The following is a 20,015-nucleotide window of genomic DNA, read 5'->3' on the forward strand; positions in this document are numbered from 1 at the left end:
TTATCTGAAATAGGCACCACCTTTACTTAAAATAATTAGCTTCGGGGACGCCTGGGTGGCTCGGCGGTTGAGCGTCTGCCTTTGGCTCAGGTTGTGATCCTGGGATCCGGGATCGAGTCCTGCATCAGGCTCCCTGTGTGGAGCCTGCTTCTCCCTCTGCCTGTGTCTGCCTGCATGTGTGTGTGTGTGTGTGTGTGTGTGTCTCTAATGAATAAATAAATAAAATATTTTTTTAAAAATGATAGATTCGGACACTTAACCGACAGCCCCCCAGGCAACTTACCTAAATAATAAATTATGGAAATAAAAACTCCTGGGGTGACTGGGTGGCCTAGTGGATTAAGGGTCCAACTCTTGATTTTGGCTCAGGTGAGATCTCAGGGTCGTGGGATCAAGTCCTGCATCGGGCTCTGTGCTCAGAGTCTGCTTGTCCCTCTCCCTGTGCCCCTTGTCTCCTCGTGCCCTCTCTCCCCTTCTGTTTCTCTCTCTCAAATAAATAAATAAATAAATAAATAAATAAATAAATAAATAAATAAAGCCTTTTAAAAAAAGACTGGGGAATCACCATTCCTTCAGCCTGCCCCTACCTCACCAGCTGGTTTGTCTTCCTCCACCGTCTTTGACTCCACCGGGCATCACATGATGCACCTGCGTGTTGGGCCATCGTGGGCTCAGATGCAGGAGGAGCCTGGGCGCAGGGGACACTGGATTCCCATGCGGCTCGGGCAGAGGGCCGGGGTGGGGCTGGGGGCTCAGCATGGACCAGAGTGTGGAGGCCTGGGGGGCTGCTCAGGGGAGCCTAGGCCTTGTGCTGAGGAGCAGACGGAGAGCGCACACCGCGCCTGTCCCACCGGCCTCTGGTCTATTCCAACGACACAGAGATTCTGTTCCACTTCTGAGTTTTTAATGCTTGCTGTTCCCTCTGCCTAGAAAGCTCTTCCCTGACTCTCCTCCTCCTTCGGGTCTATGCGTGAGTGTGAGCTGGGCAGAGAGACTGACCCTGAGCAGCCCCCAGGAGGGGACACTGGGCAATTATTCGCGCCACACCCTGTGTGTCCTGCAGGGCGGGTGGCAGTGGCTTTGCTGCTCCCAGCTGTCCACTCAGCCTGCACGCACACCTGTCATCCCGTGGCTTTGCAGGGTGTCCCATGAGAGGCTGGGTGTATTTTCCCAGCACAGTGACAGTGGACTTGACCACGGCCAATGGGATGTGGGCAGGAGTGAGAGTATCCCGGTTCTGAGCCTCCAGAAGCACAACAGCTTTCCCTCTGCGCCCCGGCCCCCCGCCATCCCCATGGGACACACAGGTCCCAGGACGTTCCAGGACAGCGGCCCTGGAGCCCAGCCCTGCTACGGCCAGCCCGATCCACTGGTGCCCAGCCCATCTGCAGACTCGTGAGGGAGAGCGAATGATTGTTGTTTAAGCTGCTACGTTGGGGGTTGTCTGTTAGGTGGCATGATGGTGACACTCAGGGACTGATATGCAGAACCTAAGGGGCTCTCATGTATCTCCCTGTGTAGCCGCCACGGTCCCGGCACACTGGACCACAGGCTGCATGAGGCCAGCCCTCCCCGGCCACCATGGTGTCCCGCACAGGGTCTGACGACTCAGAGAATGTCAAGCATCCACAGAGCCAGTGAATGAATGGACACAGTGTCTTAAAGGGTCGCATCGTGTCTGTCGGGCTGTAAGCGGGGAACAGGCGTGAGCAGGGAAGACGGCTGGTAGGCTGGTGGCCGCAGGAGGAAACAGACTCAGTGGGGAGGCATTTGCAGAAGATGCACTGAGGAAGCTCTGGCTATGGTCCAGGAGGACACACAGTGGCCAGGACTCCAGGAGGAACAGGGGAGCGACAGGCTTGGGATGAGTGACCGCAAAGCTGAGGCCCATTCAGCCCGTCCTGCAGGCCAGGCTCTCCCCACCCCCCACCTCGTCCAATCCTCAAACCACCACGTGGGTACTGTGATCACCCTCATTTTCAGGAAGAAACCGAGGCACAGAGAGGGTCATAACCTTTCCAGGTCACGCAGCCAGTGAGCAGCAGCTGCCAGTGGAAGCAGCCCAGCCCTGGGGTCCCGACGCTGACCCCCCCACCACACCCTTGCGCCTCAGTCTCACATTTCAGAGCCACATCAGGGGCCCTGGAGACACCCAGGCAAGAGGAGAGGATGGAGAAATTCCCTCCCAGCGTGTGTGGGTGGAGGGAGGGCTCATCACCCCGGAGGCCAGGGAGTGTGTGGCAACTTTTGGTCATTTAATTCAAGCCGCCAGGTCATGCCCTGGATTGCATGTTGGGCACACATGCCAGGCCCCCGAGGCCCCCTCCCCGCACCCAGGGGGGTTGGGGGGAAGGCAGGAGCTGGGGAGCTTCACCAGACCCTACGGCTGCACTTTCCCGGGCTCCTCGCCCTTGTCTGCCCCACCCCGAGAAGATGGCTCATCCCAGAGTTAATGACCCATGCAGGGACCACCCACACCCTTTGGCCAGGGTTAGAGACGAGGCAGGGAGAGAACTCCTTAGTGGCAGAATGCGGGGCACAGGTGAGAGGCCAGCAGAGCAAACCCAGGAGGAGGGAGTCTCCGTGCAGGAGGCCCCCGGAGCTGCTCTGGGTTGGGAACCCCCAAGCTGGTGAGAGGAGGTGTGGATGGGAACCCTCCCAGCTGTCTGCTTTGGCAGTTTACAAGCACTTTCCCACACTTCTAATCCCCACAGCGGCCTCGCAGGACAGGACGAAGGGAGGCTTGCCAACTTCCCGGCACACACACCTGGAAGGACAGAGTGGGATGGGGCCCTGTCCCACGGCCACCCTTGCTTGCTCTGCACCCCCGCCCGAGAGATGCAGGGGTCATCGGGTCCAGGAGTTGGAGGCATGGACCAGGCTGATGTCATGAGGGCCTGGGGACTCACCAGGGAGGTCAGTGCCCCATGCCCCAGGGACTTGTCTCCATGGAGGGAGCCAGACTCCTTAGAGTGAACCTCACATGCAGAAAGACTCTCAGAAAGAATGTGGCTGGGACGCCTGGGTGGCTCAGTGGATGAGTGTCTGCCTTTGGCTCAGGGCATGATCCCGAGGTCCTGGGATCGAGTCCCACATCGGGCTCCCCACAGAGATCCTGCTTCTCCCTCTGCCTGTGTCTCTGTCTCTCTGTGTGTCTCTCATGAATAAATAAATAAAATCTTTAAAAAAAAAAAAACTATAGTCAAATGCATCTACCTCAGTATTACACGGTAGGTGCACCAGGCCTGCGAGACTCAGCAGGGTCTCAATGCTGGTCACTATCCCTCCTTCCCATTTCACAGGTGAGAAGACCGAGGCCAGGGAGGTCAGGCAGCTGGGCAATGGCACAGCTGGGACGCAAACCCAGACGGTGCGGGGCGAGTGTCGAAGCTCCTCCCAACGGCCTGTGCTCTCCGGCCTGGTCTTCTCGGCCACCTAAGGCCCATCTGCAGCAGGAGGGGAGGAGGCTCGGGAGGTGGGGACGCCACCGGAGCACAAGCAGCGTCTCAGGGCCCTCCTCACTGAACCGCACTTACAGGTCAGCGGCCAGACGCAGGAGCCCCGGTCAGTCTAGCTGCAAGGGAGTCTGGCAGTGGGTGCGTCCACTGGCCTGCCCCAAACATACTTCGGTCCTTGTGAAAGGAAGAAGAGGGATGGACGTGCGTGGGCAACTTGTCTGTCTGCCTCACTTTTTCTGATGTGGACGACGACCACTCTAATGATTATTAGTCCGGCCACTCCCGCCTGTGGCCAGCACGCCCTCCAGCCCCGACCCCAGGCCACCGGACACGCACACACACACACACACAGACCCGTGGGAGGGACCCCCCGGGCCCCCGCCACAGCCCCTCAAGGCACAGGTCGCAGAGGCTTCTCACCAGGCGGGAGACCACAGAAGCCGAGGGCCCCAGCTCAGGTCCAGACAGGGCTCCCAGCCCACCCGCCCTCCCCCGGCGCGGCCCAGCGGGGACAGCTATTCTGAGAGCAGCTGGCTGGCAGGTGGCACCTCGTGATGGAGCAGTTCTCGCTTGAGCCAGACAGACCTTAGCTGGTGCCCTCTGCTCTCCCTCGGCCTCCCCCCTGCACCGGCAGCCTTCCCTCCCAGCCTGGGAGTGGGGACCCTTCCCCTCTCCCACCACAACCCCTCCCCAGCCTTCTCCTCCCCATCTCTTTCTCCCTCCCCTTCGTTCCCCCCCCCTCCTTCTCTCCCTCTCTCTCCCCTCCCTTTCCCTCTCTGTCTCCCTCTCTCTTCCCTTCTCTCCCCTCCTCCTGCCTCCTGGTTCTATTCCATCCAGCCAACATTCCTGAGTCCAAGCCGTGAGCACAGCACTGATACTAGTGCGCATCCATCCTTCGCTGCTGGCCTAGCAACAGCAGGACAGAGGGACTCAAGCCAGGGTGTTATGACCCCCCACCTCTATGTCTATGGCCCTGTGCTCTCCCAGGGGGGCCTGGCAGGGCTCCAGGGACATGGGCCCAAAGAAAGCACTGGCTGCTCTTGAGCTCACTGTCCGACCCGGAAGCAGCAAGGGCTGGGCCACCTGGACGTGAGCAGCCCCTCTTGGCTGTCGTTGGGCTGGTAGCCGCAGGACCAGCAAGGGAAAAAGCCACCAGCTAGGTGGGAAGGGTGGCAGGGGTACAGCGGGCCACGCTGGCTCGGCCCTTAGGGTGAGCACCTCCTCAAATCTGCAGCCAGCTCACTGGCTGCAGCCTCACGCCAGCCCTGCCTGAGCCACCAGGGGAACAGGAGGGACTTTAACCAGGGCGACTTGAGAAGGTGCAGGGATGAGGCCGATCCGGGCCTGGGCCTGAGAGTAAAGGCCTGCACGACTGGCCAGAGGAGAATGCAGCTCTCGGGGTAGGGTTGGGGGGGGGGGGTTGCTGTGGCCTCTGGAGTAGGGAACCCACTAGCCATGCAACCCTGTGTTGAGGGGGTGGTGCTGTGGCCTCTGGAGCAGGGAACCCACTAGCAGCTCCCCTGGGGGTGGGGAGAGAGCAAGAACATGCACCCCAGCTTGCTCCCCTCTTGCCATCCCCAGGAGCCCTGCACACTGTCAAGCCCAGCAGGAAAGCAGAGGATAGGGAGCCCCCCCCAACCCCGCTGATGCCGGATGTGTCTGCAGAGGGCAGGGTGATGCTCCCCAAAGGTGTCCGCATCTGCCTCCCCGGTACCAGCACTTCACGTGGCACCAGGGGCCCTGCCGGTGCGGGACAGGCCATTACCCTCAGGAGGAGGCCCGAGGGTGCTGCAGGTGGAGGCCGGGGTGGCCCAGGAATGCAGGCGCTGGAAGCTGGGAAAGGCAGGAAGCAGGTCCTCCCCCAGATCTTCCCCGAGGACCCAGGCCTGCTGACACCTTGACTTTAGCCCAGTGAGACCGACCAACTTTGAACTTCTTACCTCCGGAGCCGTAAGATGACGAATGTGTGTCATTTCTTGCCGCAAAACTTGTGGTCCTCGGTTCCAGCAGCCGCAGGGAACCCGCACACCCTCTCCTGGGACCAGGAGCAAGCAATGAAGGGTGTGGGATGTTCTGGAGGCTGGAGGGAAGTGGCCAGCACGGGGGCATCGAAAGCACAGGATGTGCTGAGGGGGGGGAGGGTTGTCCACTGGCACCTGGGTGGTGTGTGGTGGCAGGTGGCCTGGAAAGGCCTGGAAGCTTCAGCAAAGGGGTAGAGCTCGGACTTTATGCTCGGGCAGTGGGGAGCCATGGGGGCTCTGCACAGGGAGCAGCTCCATCAGGTCTGGGTTGAATCGGATTGCCGAGGGACTGGACGGGAGTGGGGAGGCGGGAAGGACCGAGGGAGGACGCTAGTCAGGATGCCGCTGGCTGGCCAAGCAGAGGGGCCCTCCAGACACAAGCAAGGGGCCCGGTGTGGGGCTCTGGGTCTGCTTTGGGCAGTCCCGGCCATGCCCACAGGCCACTGCCCGCCTCCACACCCGTGCCACAGTCCCACCTGCGCGCCTGTGCACCTGTGCACCTACCACTTCCCTGGCCCCAGCTCCTTGCCACTCCTCTCCAGTGATCATTCCCAGACTTCAATTTCACTTCAAGGCCGCCTCTTCCAGAGAGCCCTCCCTGATGAGCCTCTAAAGCCACAGGGGCCTCGGGAGCCATCTTCCCCAGCCCCTGCCCTGCTCTCTTCCATCCCACTCCACCTCTGCCAGGATGCCCACCACCTGAGTTCAAATCCCACCCCCTCCACTTCCTGACACGTGCCTTACCCTGTCTGTGCCTCAATGTCCCCGTCTGTCAAATGAGGACTATGGCAGCACCTGCTCGGCAGGGTTGATAGGCATGGAGCTCACTTGGCACAGGGCCTGTGGGTTCATGGTAAGCAGCCGGCAGGTGGGAGCCTGTGCTGTCACAGGTCTCAAACCAGGGTGAGGGCTGCGGGGCGTCCTCCCAGCTCCCACTGCGCCCGCCCTGCCCCCTGGGCCACCAGCACACATCCAGCCCATCGCCACATGCACTGTGGATAACTGAAGGCAGGGATGAGTCCCCCAGTCTTTCCTGCCTCCTGACAAACAGTCCCGTCCCCCAGCGAGGTTTCCAGACCCTTCTGCACAGCCCCTTCCCCAGCTCATTCCTGGGCAGGGCTCCCTCAGACACCACGTCCCCAGGGCTCGCTGGGCGCCTGGCTCCAGAGCAGCTCTCGCCTTCCTCGGAGCCTCTGGAAGCATGAGTCCTGCTCCTGCCGCCTGGGACGAGACCAAGTCCTGGTGTAGTTGTTTGCGTTGCTGTGATGGAAATTCTATACTTTTCTTTCTGTATAATTCTTGAGGATAGTTCTCGAACCGGGTTTTGTGGCCTGGCTTTGGGCCTTCAACTGGACCAAAAGGTCGCCAAGGGCAGGGTCCACGCTTCCTCTGGTCTTTCCCTTCATGGGACCTCACGTGCCAAAAAATAGTCCAGTCAGGTGATGGGTCACAGACTCCCAAAAACTCAGATCTTCAAGGGGTCTCGGGGATCAGCTAGCTCAATGCTCCCAGTTCACAGATGGGGGAGCTGAGGTCCACAGAGGTCACATGGCTGGTCCACCACCATTTCCACTGTGACTCCCCACAGGGCCCTCTGCATGCTTCTCTCAGCCCCAGAAGGGCCTGTTTATCTCACTCAGGCTTCTGTCTCTAAGCCAAATCTCCCTTTCTCATGACTTTTCTCACTAACATCAAAGACCCTGAGCATCTAAGTACTGCACCTGGGTGTTAGGGGAAGTGCCAGGACCCCAGGCTGCATCCCCAGGGTGATGACAACTGCGTGAGAATGACGTCTTCGTGGAGTCAGGGCTGGAGGGAAATGTGGAGAATTGACAGTGGGCAACCCGCGAGGATAGGTGGGACTCTAGGTGCCTTCTTTTTTCTTCCTTCCTTTTCATTTTAACATTTCCACGGTGCTCTGCAGTCGAGGCATAAGGAAGGACCGTGCCACCAACGTGCCCTCTTGGCCCACTCCCACAATTTGGCTGTATGGCTCCAACAATCCTGTAAAGTCCTGTCATCCCCACTTCTCAAAATGAGAAAGGTGGGGTGTCGAGAGGTTAAGGGGAATTAAGTGCCCAGTTCACGGAGCTATGGAGAGGCAGGGACTGACCATGAACATGAGACCTCCAATACCAGTCTAGCATTCTTCCCCTAAAGGGGGAGGGGATGGAGAGTCAAGGAAGGTGGGACAGAGGGAGGGAGGGGGAGGGAGGAGAGGGAGGAGCGGGAGGGGAGATGAGGAGGAGGAAGGGGAGAGGAGGGAGGGAGAGGAGGAGGAGGAAGGGGAGGAGAGACCAGGAAAGGGGGAAGGGAGGGGGGAGGGAGGGAATACAAAAATAACCTACATAGGCTACATTCACTAGTTTGTCCCAAGCACACATAGTGCTTAATACTTAGTGAATGGACAGATGGATAGATGGACAGATGGATGGATGGACGGGGATGGATGGATGGATGGATGGACGGACGTCCGGCAGGCAGCCGCTCCAGGGTTAACAGCACGGTCATTTCTGTGCTCTCTCGGCCTCTGAGAGGCGGGGGTGTGAGACCACGCTGTGAGCCTGGGCCTCTGGGTGGACGGTCCCAAACCTTCCACTCCTCACCCTCACTCTAGGAGCAGGAACAGGAAAGCAGGAAGGAGGGAAAGAACAGAAGGGGACTTACCCCTAACTTGCTGTGTGCCACTCCCTCTGGGCCTCAGTTTCCCTAATGACAGTGAGGGCGCAAGACTAGGTCAGCCCACCTGGGAATACCAGAATTCCCTGGGAGCTGGTAGAAATGCAGGTTCCCAGGTCCCCAACCTACAGAACTAGCATCGACTTTAACAGGCTGCCCAGGTGACCTCACAATAGGCCACATTTGGGGGTGAGGGACTGAAAGGTCTCTGTGGTCCCAGTTGGGACACCCTCCGACCCCTGGCCTTTCCTGTGAGCTCCCTCTTTATCTTCCATCCTCTCTTCCAGATCAAGATCCTTTCAATTATAATATTAAAGGCAACCCACACCAGCTGAAGGGAATTTATTTGCTGACGTACTGAAAATTCTGAAGTGGGGCTGCCTTTAGGCCCAGCTGGATCCCGGAACCCAAACATCCTCAAGGCTCATCACCTACTCTTTCAGAAGTTCTTGCTTCCTCAGTACGTTGGCTCTACTTTCTGGGAGGCTCTGTCTCCACATGGCAATGGCCCCTGGCCACCCTACCCCATTCACACCATCCCACAGCCAGTAGAAAGCAAGAGACCCTCTGTCTTTGGTATCCATGTAGCAAATATCAGTGAAGACTCTGATTGGCTCTGCCTGGGTCACGTGCACACCACGGGCCAATTTCTCTGCCAGGGGATGAGGCTTTCTGATCGGCCAGGCAGGGTCACATGACCCAAGGAAGACATCTGGGCAGAAAAATGGTCTCTGCTGTGCTCTCCATTACGTAGACATATGGCCCCGGTCACAGCCCAGCCACAGAGACTTTGTGGGAGGGAGCGGGATGGCCCAGCGTCCTCCAGGAATTGACCTGCATGAACAAGTGTCAGGTGACACAATCACTCAGAACTTGTTCCTCGGCTCTCAGGGAATCGGGGAATTGAGGGCTGTCCCGTGTCCAGGACACTCCCAACCAGTCCAGGCTGACCACCTCTGTGCCTCCTCAAAAGGACACGTGGCTCAATGCTGATTCTTGGGGGGAGGCACCTCCCATCAGGTGGTGGAGGGAAGGACCGTCTCCAGCTGGCCTGTGCTGAGGCTGCTAAGTCGCAGAGACATGTCTTCCCTGCACCCCGCAGTCCCCAGGGCGCTTCCCCGGATCTCCTCTTTGGTTTGTGGACATTGCAGGAAGGGGGGGACGTGATGGAACCCAGACGGGTCTGTGCTCCTGCCCCGCAGGGTTGGGGGGCAGACAGGGGTGGGTGGAGGGCACAGCCCATCGGGGCTGGGAGAGCAGAGGGGCTCTGCGACACGGACAGAAGGGATCCTGCAGGCATCGGGGAAAGAGCGGGTGCTTCCCGGGACAGGGTGCGACACCTGTCAGGGGACAGGGGTCCATGCAAACCCTCCCCCACCATGGCCCTCCCCCCACTATTCCATACACTCCAGCACCCCGCATGGGAGACAGGTTTACAGACATGGAGGAAGGTGCTGGATCCCTCACCAGAGCCGAGGAGCCACATGAGGTGGAGGAAGAGAGCAGGAGCCAGGCTGGAGGACCCCAGGGCCCTCTGGGAGCCGAGGCGGCGGAGCTGGTGTTGGGGTTTGCCAGCACAGGGGGCCCCGTCGACGTCAGGCCCATGTAGGATGGTTTCCTCCTGTTTCGGGAAGCCAAGGCGAAACACAAGCCCCTCCCCGGCCTCCAGGAGACCCCAGACCTCAGCCTGCAGGCCAGGCCAGAGAGGTGGAGTCTGGGGGGTGGGGCGAGGCCGGCAGGCGACAGCCGGGGCCAGGGTGTCAGGGACAGGCTCACAGATCCAGAGGGTCTGGGCTACAGCTGCTGCTGCTGGACCAAGTTCTAGCCGAAAGCCCCCCACTCAGCAGGAGTCTAGTCACCATGACAACAGGAAAGTTGTCGCAGAAGCAGAATCCAGCAGTCCTGCATGGTCACCTCGCCGGCCGCCGGCCGTCACCATCCCCAGAGGGGCCTGCTGCGGCCAGGCCCAGGGGCACATTCGCAACAGCTGTCCGGGGAGGCCCACCACCGGGGCCAAGACAGACGCCTGGCCACAGTCACAGCCAGGTCTGCGGCTCTGGGTCCCCCGAGGATGGGACTCTGGAGAGAGGCCTGGATCCGAAGCCCCCTGCCCACCCCCACCACCCTGTCTCCCAGCCTCCCAGGCACCTGATCCCTTCTGAGCCTCTGTGTCCCCCTCCCCACCCAAAGCCCTGTCAGGGGTGGATAGGGGGCAGTCCTGCATCCTCCACGGTGGTGGGGTCAGGGGACAGGCGTGATGGCCTGTGAGCAGGGACTCTGGGACGCCTGTGACAATCTCCCGCCCTCAGGGCTCAGTGATGCCCGTCTCTTTGGGGATTTGCCAACAGTGCTTCCTGCCCGGGGCAGTGTCAGACATGGGGGCCACTGATCCCTGGGCTCCAGACTTTCCCAGCCCCTCTTCTAGAGACGGGCCCTGTGCCCTGACCACAGCGGCCCTTCCCTGTCCGTCTCCCGGCAGCTGCAAGGACTGACCCAGCAGAGCCCAGCAGAGCACTCCCTGGACCAAGGGACAGCCACAGGCAGGGAGGAGCCGTTGCCTTCTCCGTGGGGAGGGGAGGACGCTGAGCGGAGACCCCCCTGTGACTTTGCTCTGAGGAAGGTGTATCATCGGTCTGGTTTCAATGACTGACGAAGAATTTATTCCAAATCTAAAAAAAGAAGTTTGTTGTTTTTTTAAAAAACATACTAAGCGGGCAGCCCTGGTGGCGCAGCGGTTTAGCGCCGCCTGCAGCCCACGGCGTGATCCTGGAGTCCTGGGATCGAGTCCCACATCGGGCTCCCTGCATGGAGCCTGCTTCTCTGCCCCTCTCTCTCTCTCTCTCTCTCTGTATCTCTCATGAGTAAATAAAAAACAAAATCTTAAAAAAAAAAAAAACAACAACACTAAGCAGCTGGGTGTCCAGGGAGCAACTGCCAGGGCCCTGGCCTCCTCCGTCAGAAGCTGGGCAATCAGGCACCGCTCAGCTGCCAGCTCCAGAGCCCTGTCTGCTCTGCTCCCATCCACACAGGCGACATGGGTGCCCTGGGCCCTGCCTCTCCCCATGAAACTCAGTTCCGAATCTCGCCTCACGCAGGCTCTTCGGGGCGGGATGCATGTGGCCGGCGGATGACCAGCTGAGCCCTTGGGCTCTCCAGCCTCCATGGCACAGGAGACACGCTACGTGGCTGTGTGGCCAGTGAGGCCCGTGCCGCGCAGCCTGACCCTCGCTCTCATCACTGTCGCCCCCGACGATGCCGTCACACGTCCCACGCTGCCCTGCATCCATTCTGCTTTCACCGGGGACATGGAGACCTGCCCCCAGATACCTCTCCGAGCAGTTATGAAGGTCAAGGTGAGAGAATAGTGAGACAGGCCTGTGCACCTGGGAAAGGGGCTTTAACCAAGAGGAAAATGAACCCGGAGAGGGTGAAACGCCTTCCCCAGGGTCAGGCCTTCAGGGAATAAATTGTGGAATCCTAGGAGGGAGCCCTGGCAACTCCTCCATGGGTCTCAGGGGAGCAGGGGGAGGGGGCAGGGGGAGCCATGAGGGGATGGCTCCAGGAGGTGGTGGTGGTGGATGGAATTATCTGCGGCTGGAGAGCATATTTCCCCAAAACTCAGTGGCTTTAAACAACAAACATCCATTACCTGGGTTCCAGGCATTCTCTGGCACAGGGCTCCCTCCCAAGCTCCCTCTCATGACTGTTGGTCACCTGCAGGTCCTGGCTGGCCGTTGGCCAGAGGCCAGCAGCTCCCCACACGGCAGCCAGCTTTCCAGCAAGTACAAGGGAGCAGAGACAAGCACCCAAGACACAAGCCACCAAATCTCAGAAGGGACAGCCCATCACTTTGGTTCTATTCTATGTACTAGATTCAAGTCAGGAAATCAGCCCGCACAGGGGGAGAGGATGACGCGAGAGACTCTCCCCCAGGAGGTGGGGTCCTTCATGCCCTCTGAGTGGCTGCCCTCGTGCCCCCTGGATGTGGGAAGAGGGGTGGGCTAGGCCAGTAGGGACAGCTTTCCCCCAGCTCCTTTGCACCCAAAGCTCCCAGCCCTGGGTTCTGCAGAGGGAGAGGCTGCAATGAAGCTGCCCTTGGCCACTGTCCCTTCCCTGATGAGGCCAGACCCCGAAGGGGGAGAAGATGGAGGAGTGAGGGTTCCACACCTTAGCAATGGCAGGAGCATGGCCACCCCTTAGGTCAGGCTTTACCAGTAAAACAGGAGGCCCAAGGCCCCAAAAGGCAGCATGAAGGAGCTTGCAGGAACACTGAACTAAGAGCAAAGCGGTCTGGGTTCCTCCTGGCCCTGGGCAAGCCCCTAACTGGCTGTGTGTCTGTGAGCAAGTCGCACGCCTCTCTGAGCCTGAGCCCGAGCGTCTCCAGCTGTCACACAGAATGGTGGTCTGATATAGTCAAGGTCCCCTTGGGCTCCAAAGGTCAAGTTCTCCTCCACGCAAAGGGGATCCTGTTTGGATGAGGCAACCTAAGGACTAGGCCTGCGGCTCCACCACCCTGCCCTGAGGCACCTGCCCCCAGCAGCTCTTCTCCTCCCTCTCCACCCCTCCCCCACCACCCAGCAGCCGATTCCCTGGTCTCCCTCCTAACCTGCCACCTCCGTGCTCCTGCAGCCCAGCCCCCAGCCTCCAGCCCCCAGCCCCCAACCCCTCCCCACACACAGCCAAGGAGGCCAGGCCGGACCAGGCTTGAGGATGAGACTGAGCTGATGGCTGGAGCCAGGGGCCAGACAGTGGCCGTAAGCCATTCACCTGTCGCCAGCTGTTGGCCCTGGAGGCTGGCTTATTGTCTTCCTCCCCAAGGAAGGTGGAGAAAGATGATTCCAGACTCAGAGCAGCTGCTCTCTGGGCCCCTCCACCCCCTCCCCACCCCAGCTCTGCTGCTGAGGAGCAGGTTCCTGGCAGGGGCGTGAATGGGGCTGTCAAAGCTGCATCTGGCTCACAGGCCGGGGGCTTACATAACTGATGGCTGGCACCCCACCCCAGCCGCACCCCCCCTTGGCTCCAACTCAAGGCACAAGGCCACCCGGTGCCCCCAAGGCCAGGCCCCGTGGAGCCCCTCCCCTTGGAAGGTGCCACAGCACCAGTGTCCTCACACGAGGTCTAGACATTCTTTTCTGGGCCTTTCTGCCCCGAGGCAGGAAGAAACGAGCTTTGTGCTCCGTATCCCGGTGTCTAGGAAACACCACAGATGCCCAGGAAATGTAGTTGAATGAACTAAAGAAATCACTAAAAATAATGGAAACACGTAGCACCTACCATGTGCTAAGGACTCACCCAGGAACTCGGCAGACACTAAGGCGCTGGACCCTCAGCCCAACCCAACACTGAGGACCTATTAACGTCTCCACGCCCCGGGGGACTGAGAGAATATCATACTTTCAGGAGAAGGCACTGGGTCAGGAAAGCCGACATCAGCAGACATCAAGCCTGAGAGCATGTGAGGGGCCCGATAACCAGCTCCCTGTCACCTCCATCTCTCTCCATTATCACACCTCCCCCAGGGAGGTAGGAAGAACAAAAACCCTGCCCTCGTCCTCTGTTTTCCTGATCTGTAGCAGTCAGGATAGGAAAGATTCAGCTGGGTAACAAGCAACCTCTGAATCTCAGTGGCTTAAAACAGCAAAGGTTTCTCTCACACTCATGCAACATAACGCCGTTGGGGTGGGCAGGGCTCTGCTCCCCAATGTCCCCACGGAGGAACCCACCTGCGATTTCCCCAGCAGCACAGCACAGTATGAAAGGAGTCGGGAAAATTGGGCGACAGCCCCACGGGGCTTCCACCCAGAACAGACACATGTCACTTTGGCTCCTATGTCACTGGCCAGAGATGGCACGTGGCTAAGTCAAGGGGCAGGGATGTGTCATCTCCGGGGGGCTCAGAAGGAGGAACTGTGGATGCAGACGAAGGACACTTACGGAGTGTCTGCTCTGTGCTGAGGACTGAGAAAGCAATTCGGCAGAGCCTTGTCTTCCTGGAGCAAACACCTGCTGGCGGGGATACAGGTCAACAGAAGGTACATACAGCGCAGCGAGCTCAGAGCTCCCACCGAGGAGAGGGGTGCGCGGAGGGCCCTGACCTGGCCGCAGAGAGCAGGAAAGGCCTCCGAAAGAGGAGATCTCCCAGCTGAGGAAGGCTGGCCCTCACCCCCTGCCTGCCAGGTGGAGAGAGGGTGGCCCTTAACCCTTGGTGGACCCACGAGCCCCCATGGGGAGCCCCCTGCACACCCCACGCCCACCCCATGAGTGGGTACTTCCGGTCTCCCCTCCAGGGGGGCCAACCAACACAGATCCCACCAACAGCAGAGGGACCTTTCTGGGCTGAGGGCCCCCACGGGAGGGCGCGCCCAGAGGAGACACAGGCCCGGCCTCCTTGGACTGCAGGGGACATCCTCTTAAGAGCCACCAAACCCCTCGGAAGGAACGGGTGGGCTTGAAGCTGGGGGATGCCCCAGGAGCCAAAAGATGCCCAAACTCAGGCTGGCTGCAACAGTGATACCAGCAGGAGCCCGAGAGCAGGGGCCAGAAGCAGCCAGGGCTCCCAGAAATCCCATTTTCTCTAATATTTGATGAGTCTGTATCTGGGGGAAACCACACACTGACTGTGGCTGCATCCCAGGAAGGGAAAGGGGGACCGATCCTTTTGTTTCCCAACCTAAGTGCAAACAAGAATAATAATATTTTATTAAAACAGTATATTTTGCAAATCAAAGTCCCCAAGGCCAGCCCTTTAAGCCTCTGGGTTTGTAAGATGCTTCTCGCACTAAGATTCTGTGATTCTCAGAGGCTGCGGGCAAAGATCCAGGGTCGGATGTCCGAGTTTGCATCCAGGCTTTCCCGGTTGCTGTGTGACTTCGCTCCGGCGTGCCTCAGTTTCTCTGTCTGTGATCAGAGCGATGGATACCCGCGTCAGGCCCCCCCCCCCCCCCCGCGCCCTCGTCTCACCCAAGCGAGTGCTGCCCCCCCAGAGCCTGCTGGGCGCTCCGGGCTGAGTGTGAGCCAAGTAGTTTCCAGATGCCCAGGGCCGGGGCAGGAGGTCCTGGGGGCGGGGGCAGTCACCGTGCCCGGCGCTCTGGCGCCTCCTCGTGGGCACTCTCCTCACACGTCGGAAGAACAGCGGCTCGTTTTTATTTTAGAAATCTCCAGATAGGGACCCCTGGGTGGCTCAGTGGTTGAGCGTCTGCCTTTGGCTCAGGGCGTGATCCCGGGGTCCTGGGGTCGAGTCCCGCATCGGGATCCCCACAGGGAGCCTGCTTCTCCCTCTCTTTCTGTGGGGCTCATGAATAAATAAATAAAATCTTTAAAAAAATAAAATCCCCCGACTGCTGGAGGTTAAAAAAAAGAACCAAGGCTCAGGACAAGGTAAGAGGCCCACAGGCTGCTTTGGGGCCCTGGCACACAGCCCCTGGCACACGTGCAGGTCCCCCAAAACCTCAGCGACCCCGTTGTTAGCCCCAGGTGTCCACTCCGAACGACCTGCTCCACCTGCATTATTTCACCCCGGCCTCCCCGCACTTCATTCTGTCTGCATGATTCTTCACCTCATGATTCTTCACCCCTTTTGAAACCCGGGGAACTGGACACCCAGGAGGATAAGCTGAACCCAGGGCACACAGTCAGGAAGGGGGGGCCTTGGGATTCAGACTCGGGTTCATCCTAAAGGGTCAGTAGCCGCACCTCCCACCTCCCGGGTGCAGGTCCAGTGATGGGTCCCGAGCTGAGGGCTTTCCACCCGTGTCCTCCCCCTCTGACCACAAGCCCCTGACACGGGTTTGTATTTCCCCCCTTTGTAGGGTGACCAGCCGGCCTGGTTTGCCCAGGACCGAGGGGGCTCCGGGGCACAGGGCAGACCGTGGACACCAGAAACGCCCTTCCCATTGTACAGACAAGGAAACCGGGATTCAGAGGGAGGGGTAGGTCACTCGGCTGTCATGCGCGGACCTTGGAAGTCCGGCTCCGGAATGAGGCAGGCCAGCTGGGCGGACACCCCACAGCTGAGGGGCTCCGTCCGCGGAGCAGCAGTGGCACGAGAGGAGCCAGGCTCTCCCGGAGGCTCTAGTAGCATCTCCGCCTCGGATCACCCGGGCTCGGTAACCTGGACCCGCACCTGTGACTGGCACGCGTCTTCTCCTTCCAATCTCTGGGCCTCCCTCCATTTCTCGACTGTAAATTGGGACCAGAACGTGGCAGCGCTGCTCAGCCATTCAAAGCTGGACATAATGATGCACATAATTAACGGGTGGGGAGTGCCCGGCACATGGGAAGCCCTGAACGGCCGGGGAGGGTCCTCGATCGCCTAGAGACAGGGAGCTTCCCACCCGCCAAGGACGCATCTGCTAGCGGGAGCCAGCGCGCACAGGTGCCCGCGCGGAAGTCTGTGAACATTTGCCGAGCCTCTTCCCCGTGGAGGGCACTGTCCAAGATGCCACGTATTACCTCGTTTATTCCTTGCGTCACCCACCCCATCTGGGCAGGAGGAGGGGCTCCTGGGACACTGCCAGCACAGCTTCCCAATGGACTTCAGAGGGGACTCCCCCATCCATCGGCCGCCTGCCTGCTGCCTGCGCCGGCTTCCCGCCACCTGACAGACTCCAGCCCCCTCGGTTTTCCTCTGCTTTCTGGGGGGGGGGGGGGGTGGATTCAGTTGGCTCCGGGCCTACCCCAGCAGCACCCATGCCCCCAGGGCTCCCCAGGAGGCACATGACCAAAAGTTGGGATTAGAAATCATTGCAATGTAACCCCTGGCCTTACCAGACTGCTGGAAAACAGGCCTACTTTTGCTCATCCAGACTTGAAGCTTCCGTTCATGTCAGTCGCCGTGAAATACACAACTTTTATATTCGTGTTCAAACATCTATGAAAAATTGGTTACGACACCCAGAGACATAAAAACTTCTTTCATGAGCTGACATGTGGAATGCTTGTCTTCTGCATTTTTTAAATTTAGTGTTTTCGGTGGTTTTGTTTCTTACACACGTTTTAGGCTGCTACCCACAAGTACTTCTCTGAAATAACCCACTTCAGGCGTGGGCCGTAAAGAATAAAAACCCCAAGTGGGCTCATCCTCATGACACCTTCCTTTATAACACTGGGTTTTTCAGTCCATTGTTGCCATCAGACTTCTGATCTGGGGGTGCCAAGGCGCAGGCCTGGTGAGGGCGAACTTCAGTTACCTGGGGGCTGGGCCCCCGTCAGAGGTCACCCGGCAGGAAAGGTGAAGAGCAAGAAGGCAGAGGGAACAAGCCTGGCCTTCCCAGGGCGGCCCTGTGCTGGGGCTGGGGGGCTGACGGGCCTCTACCTCAACTAACCCTCCAGCCCTCCTGGGGGGACAGGGACGGGGGTGGTGGACCTACAGGCACCACCTTCCATGGAGGAAAGGGAAGCCGAACAGGGAGATGAAGGCGCCTGCCCCATAGAGGATGTGTCTGCAGGGTAGCCTGCAGTGGGCTGGGGAGGGAGGGCCACCCCCGCGGCAGCTGGAGCAGGTGGGAGCTGCACCCCCACCCGGCTCAGGAACCTCCTTCTCCAGTCCACTAAGGCCACCCACCCAGCCTCCCAGCCTGGGTGCCCCCTCCCACTGCCACACTGGAGGCCGGGCAGTCTCCCTCCTTACTCTTCGCAGCCTCCGTGGTGGTGCAGGGGGCTCCCGGATGTCCGGGCGTTCTCGTGGCGCCGGGCCCTGCTGCTCCCTCTGCGGGAGGCCCTCTGTGCTCACCTGTGCTCCGTGCCTCTCCCAGGAGCCCACTCCCGCCCTCACCACCCACAGCCAAGCTGGTGCCCACCCTGGGTCCACATTGCCTGCCCATAGCACCCTGTACCCGGAAGACTGACTACGCCCGGGCAGTCCTCCCGCTGGACCAGCAGCTCCTCCAGGCCAGACCTGGCGCTACCCCAGCAGCCTGCTCAGCCCAAGCATCTGGCCTACCTAGTGAGGACACAGTGCAGGAGGCGGAGTGGCACGGGGGTTCAGGGCACAACCGGGTTTGAATCCTGACCCTGCCCTCAAAGCACTGTGACACGTGCCGCCCCGAGCCTGTTTCCCCATCTGTAAAATGGAAGCGAACCACAGCACCCGCATCCACTACCGCCAGAGGGTTAAGTGCATCCCAGCCAACAAATGTGGGAGGACAGGGGTACCACTTTGCAGTGTCTGAGGGTGAGGCACCATCACAGATGAGACCCCAGGCGAACATACCCCCTGGAGAAAGATCCCTCTCCGCTTCCAGAAAACACAGCCCCGGCTGCAGGGCTAAACTTCACTCTCCTCCCAGCACCCCCAGACAGAGAACAAACAGAAAGCCGAGGTGCGCAGCCGATACCCCGACGTGCTCGTCTCTCCCTGCACAAGACGAAAGGTGTCGGTTAAGTGTCTCCCTTCAGCTCAGGTCATGATCCCCAAGTCCTGTGACCAAGCCCCACGTCAGGCTCCCTGCTTGGTTGGGAGTCTGCTTCCCCCTCTGCCCCTGACCCCACTCATGTGTGCTCTCTCTCAAATAAATAAAATCTTAAAAAAATAAAAAAAAAGATGAAAGGTGTAGTGGATCTGGAAGTGCTCACACTGCTCTCAGGAAGACAGGCATCCAAACAAGGTGACAAAGGGCCATTCAGAAGTTCTCCAAATTACCAAAGAAGAAAGGGCTTTGAGCAGGAGTGCATCAGAGGAAGACTGATTTAGCTCCTCTCGTCGCTCCATTTCCTGGAACCGGGGAGTCAAAGAGCTTGGAGCAGTTGGAAATTGCAGTGCACACACTCTTGTCACAACGATGACCATGCTGATGCATCCGGGCTTCCTGCTCGAGTGTGGAGGAAGATCACACCATCTCCTCCAAGGTCACGGCTGCCTTCATTTTTACGTGGTGGTTATTTTTAAGCACCTGCTCTTCTCATAATTTACTAGAATAAAATGTTTCATACCTTTGAATACTCATGTTTTGCTTGAGAGTCTGCATTTCTAAATGCAGCCGAAACATCGAGTATTTTATTTCACGGAGTCTTCTTTCATTTTATGAATCCTACCCTCACGTTGATGTTTCAATATTATGCACAATACTGACAAAACTCCAGTACTGTTCATCTCCTCTTATACTATTACTAGAGCTTGCTACGATTCAAGCCTCGCGACCTGTGGTGCTAAATGCAGGTGCGCACAGATCAATGGGGCAGAAATAAACCCACATATACACGATCAATTAATTAACGACCTGGCAGACGGAAACAGACACCGGGGACAGGACAGCCCCACCAGTGGGTGGTGCTGAAAACTGGCCACAGGCAGAAGAAACTGTGGACTGCTACCTCACACAAAACACAAAAACTCAAGGTGGATTGGAGATGAACGTAAGACCCAAAACATGAAACCCCCAGGAGAAGACAGGGGCAAGCTCCTTGACCTGGGTCTTGGCGATGACTTCTTGGCTCTGCCACCAAAGGCAAAAGCTACAACAAAGGAGTGAAGAGACAACCTCAAAATAAAAAGCTTCTGCACGGGGAAGGGAACTGTCAACAAAATGAAAGACCGCCCCGCACTGGGGGAGAAAGTACCCGCAAACCACCCACTAACAAGGGGCTCGTATCCAGAACATGTGAACTCCTGTAACTCAACCGCAAGACAGCAGCGATGTGATCAAAATATGAGCAGGAGACCGTTCTCCGGAGGCCTCATGAGAAGATGCTCACCACCACCCATGAGCGGAAAAACGCAAATCGAAACCGTGATGAGCTAGCACCTCCCACCTATCAGAATGGCTTGTGCCAAAAACAAGAGGAACAAGTGTCGGCGAGGGCACGGAGGGAAGGGGAGCCTGGGGAGCTGGTGGTGGGAGTGCAGCTGCCCTGGGAGACG

The sequence above is a fragment of the Canis aureus genome, chromosome 11 (genome assembly GCF_053574225.1).
Source record: "Canis aureus isolate CA01 chromosome 11, VMU_Caureus_v.1.0, whole genome shotgun sequence".
NCBI lineage: Eukaryota > Metazoa > Chordata > Mammalia > Carnivora > Canidae > Canis > Canis aureus.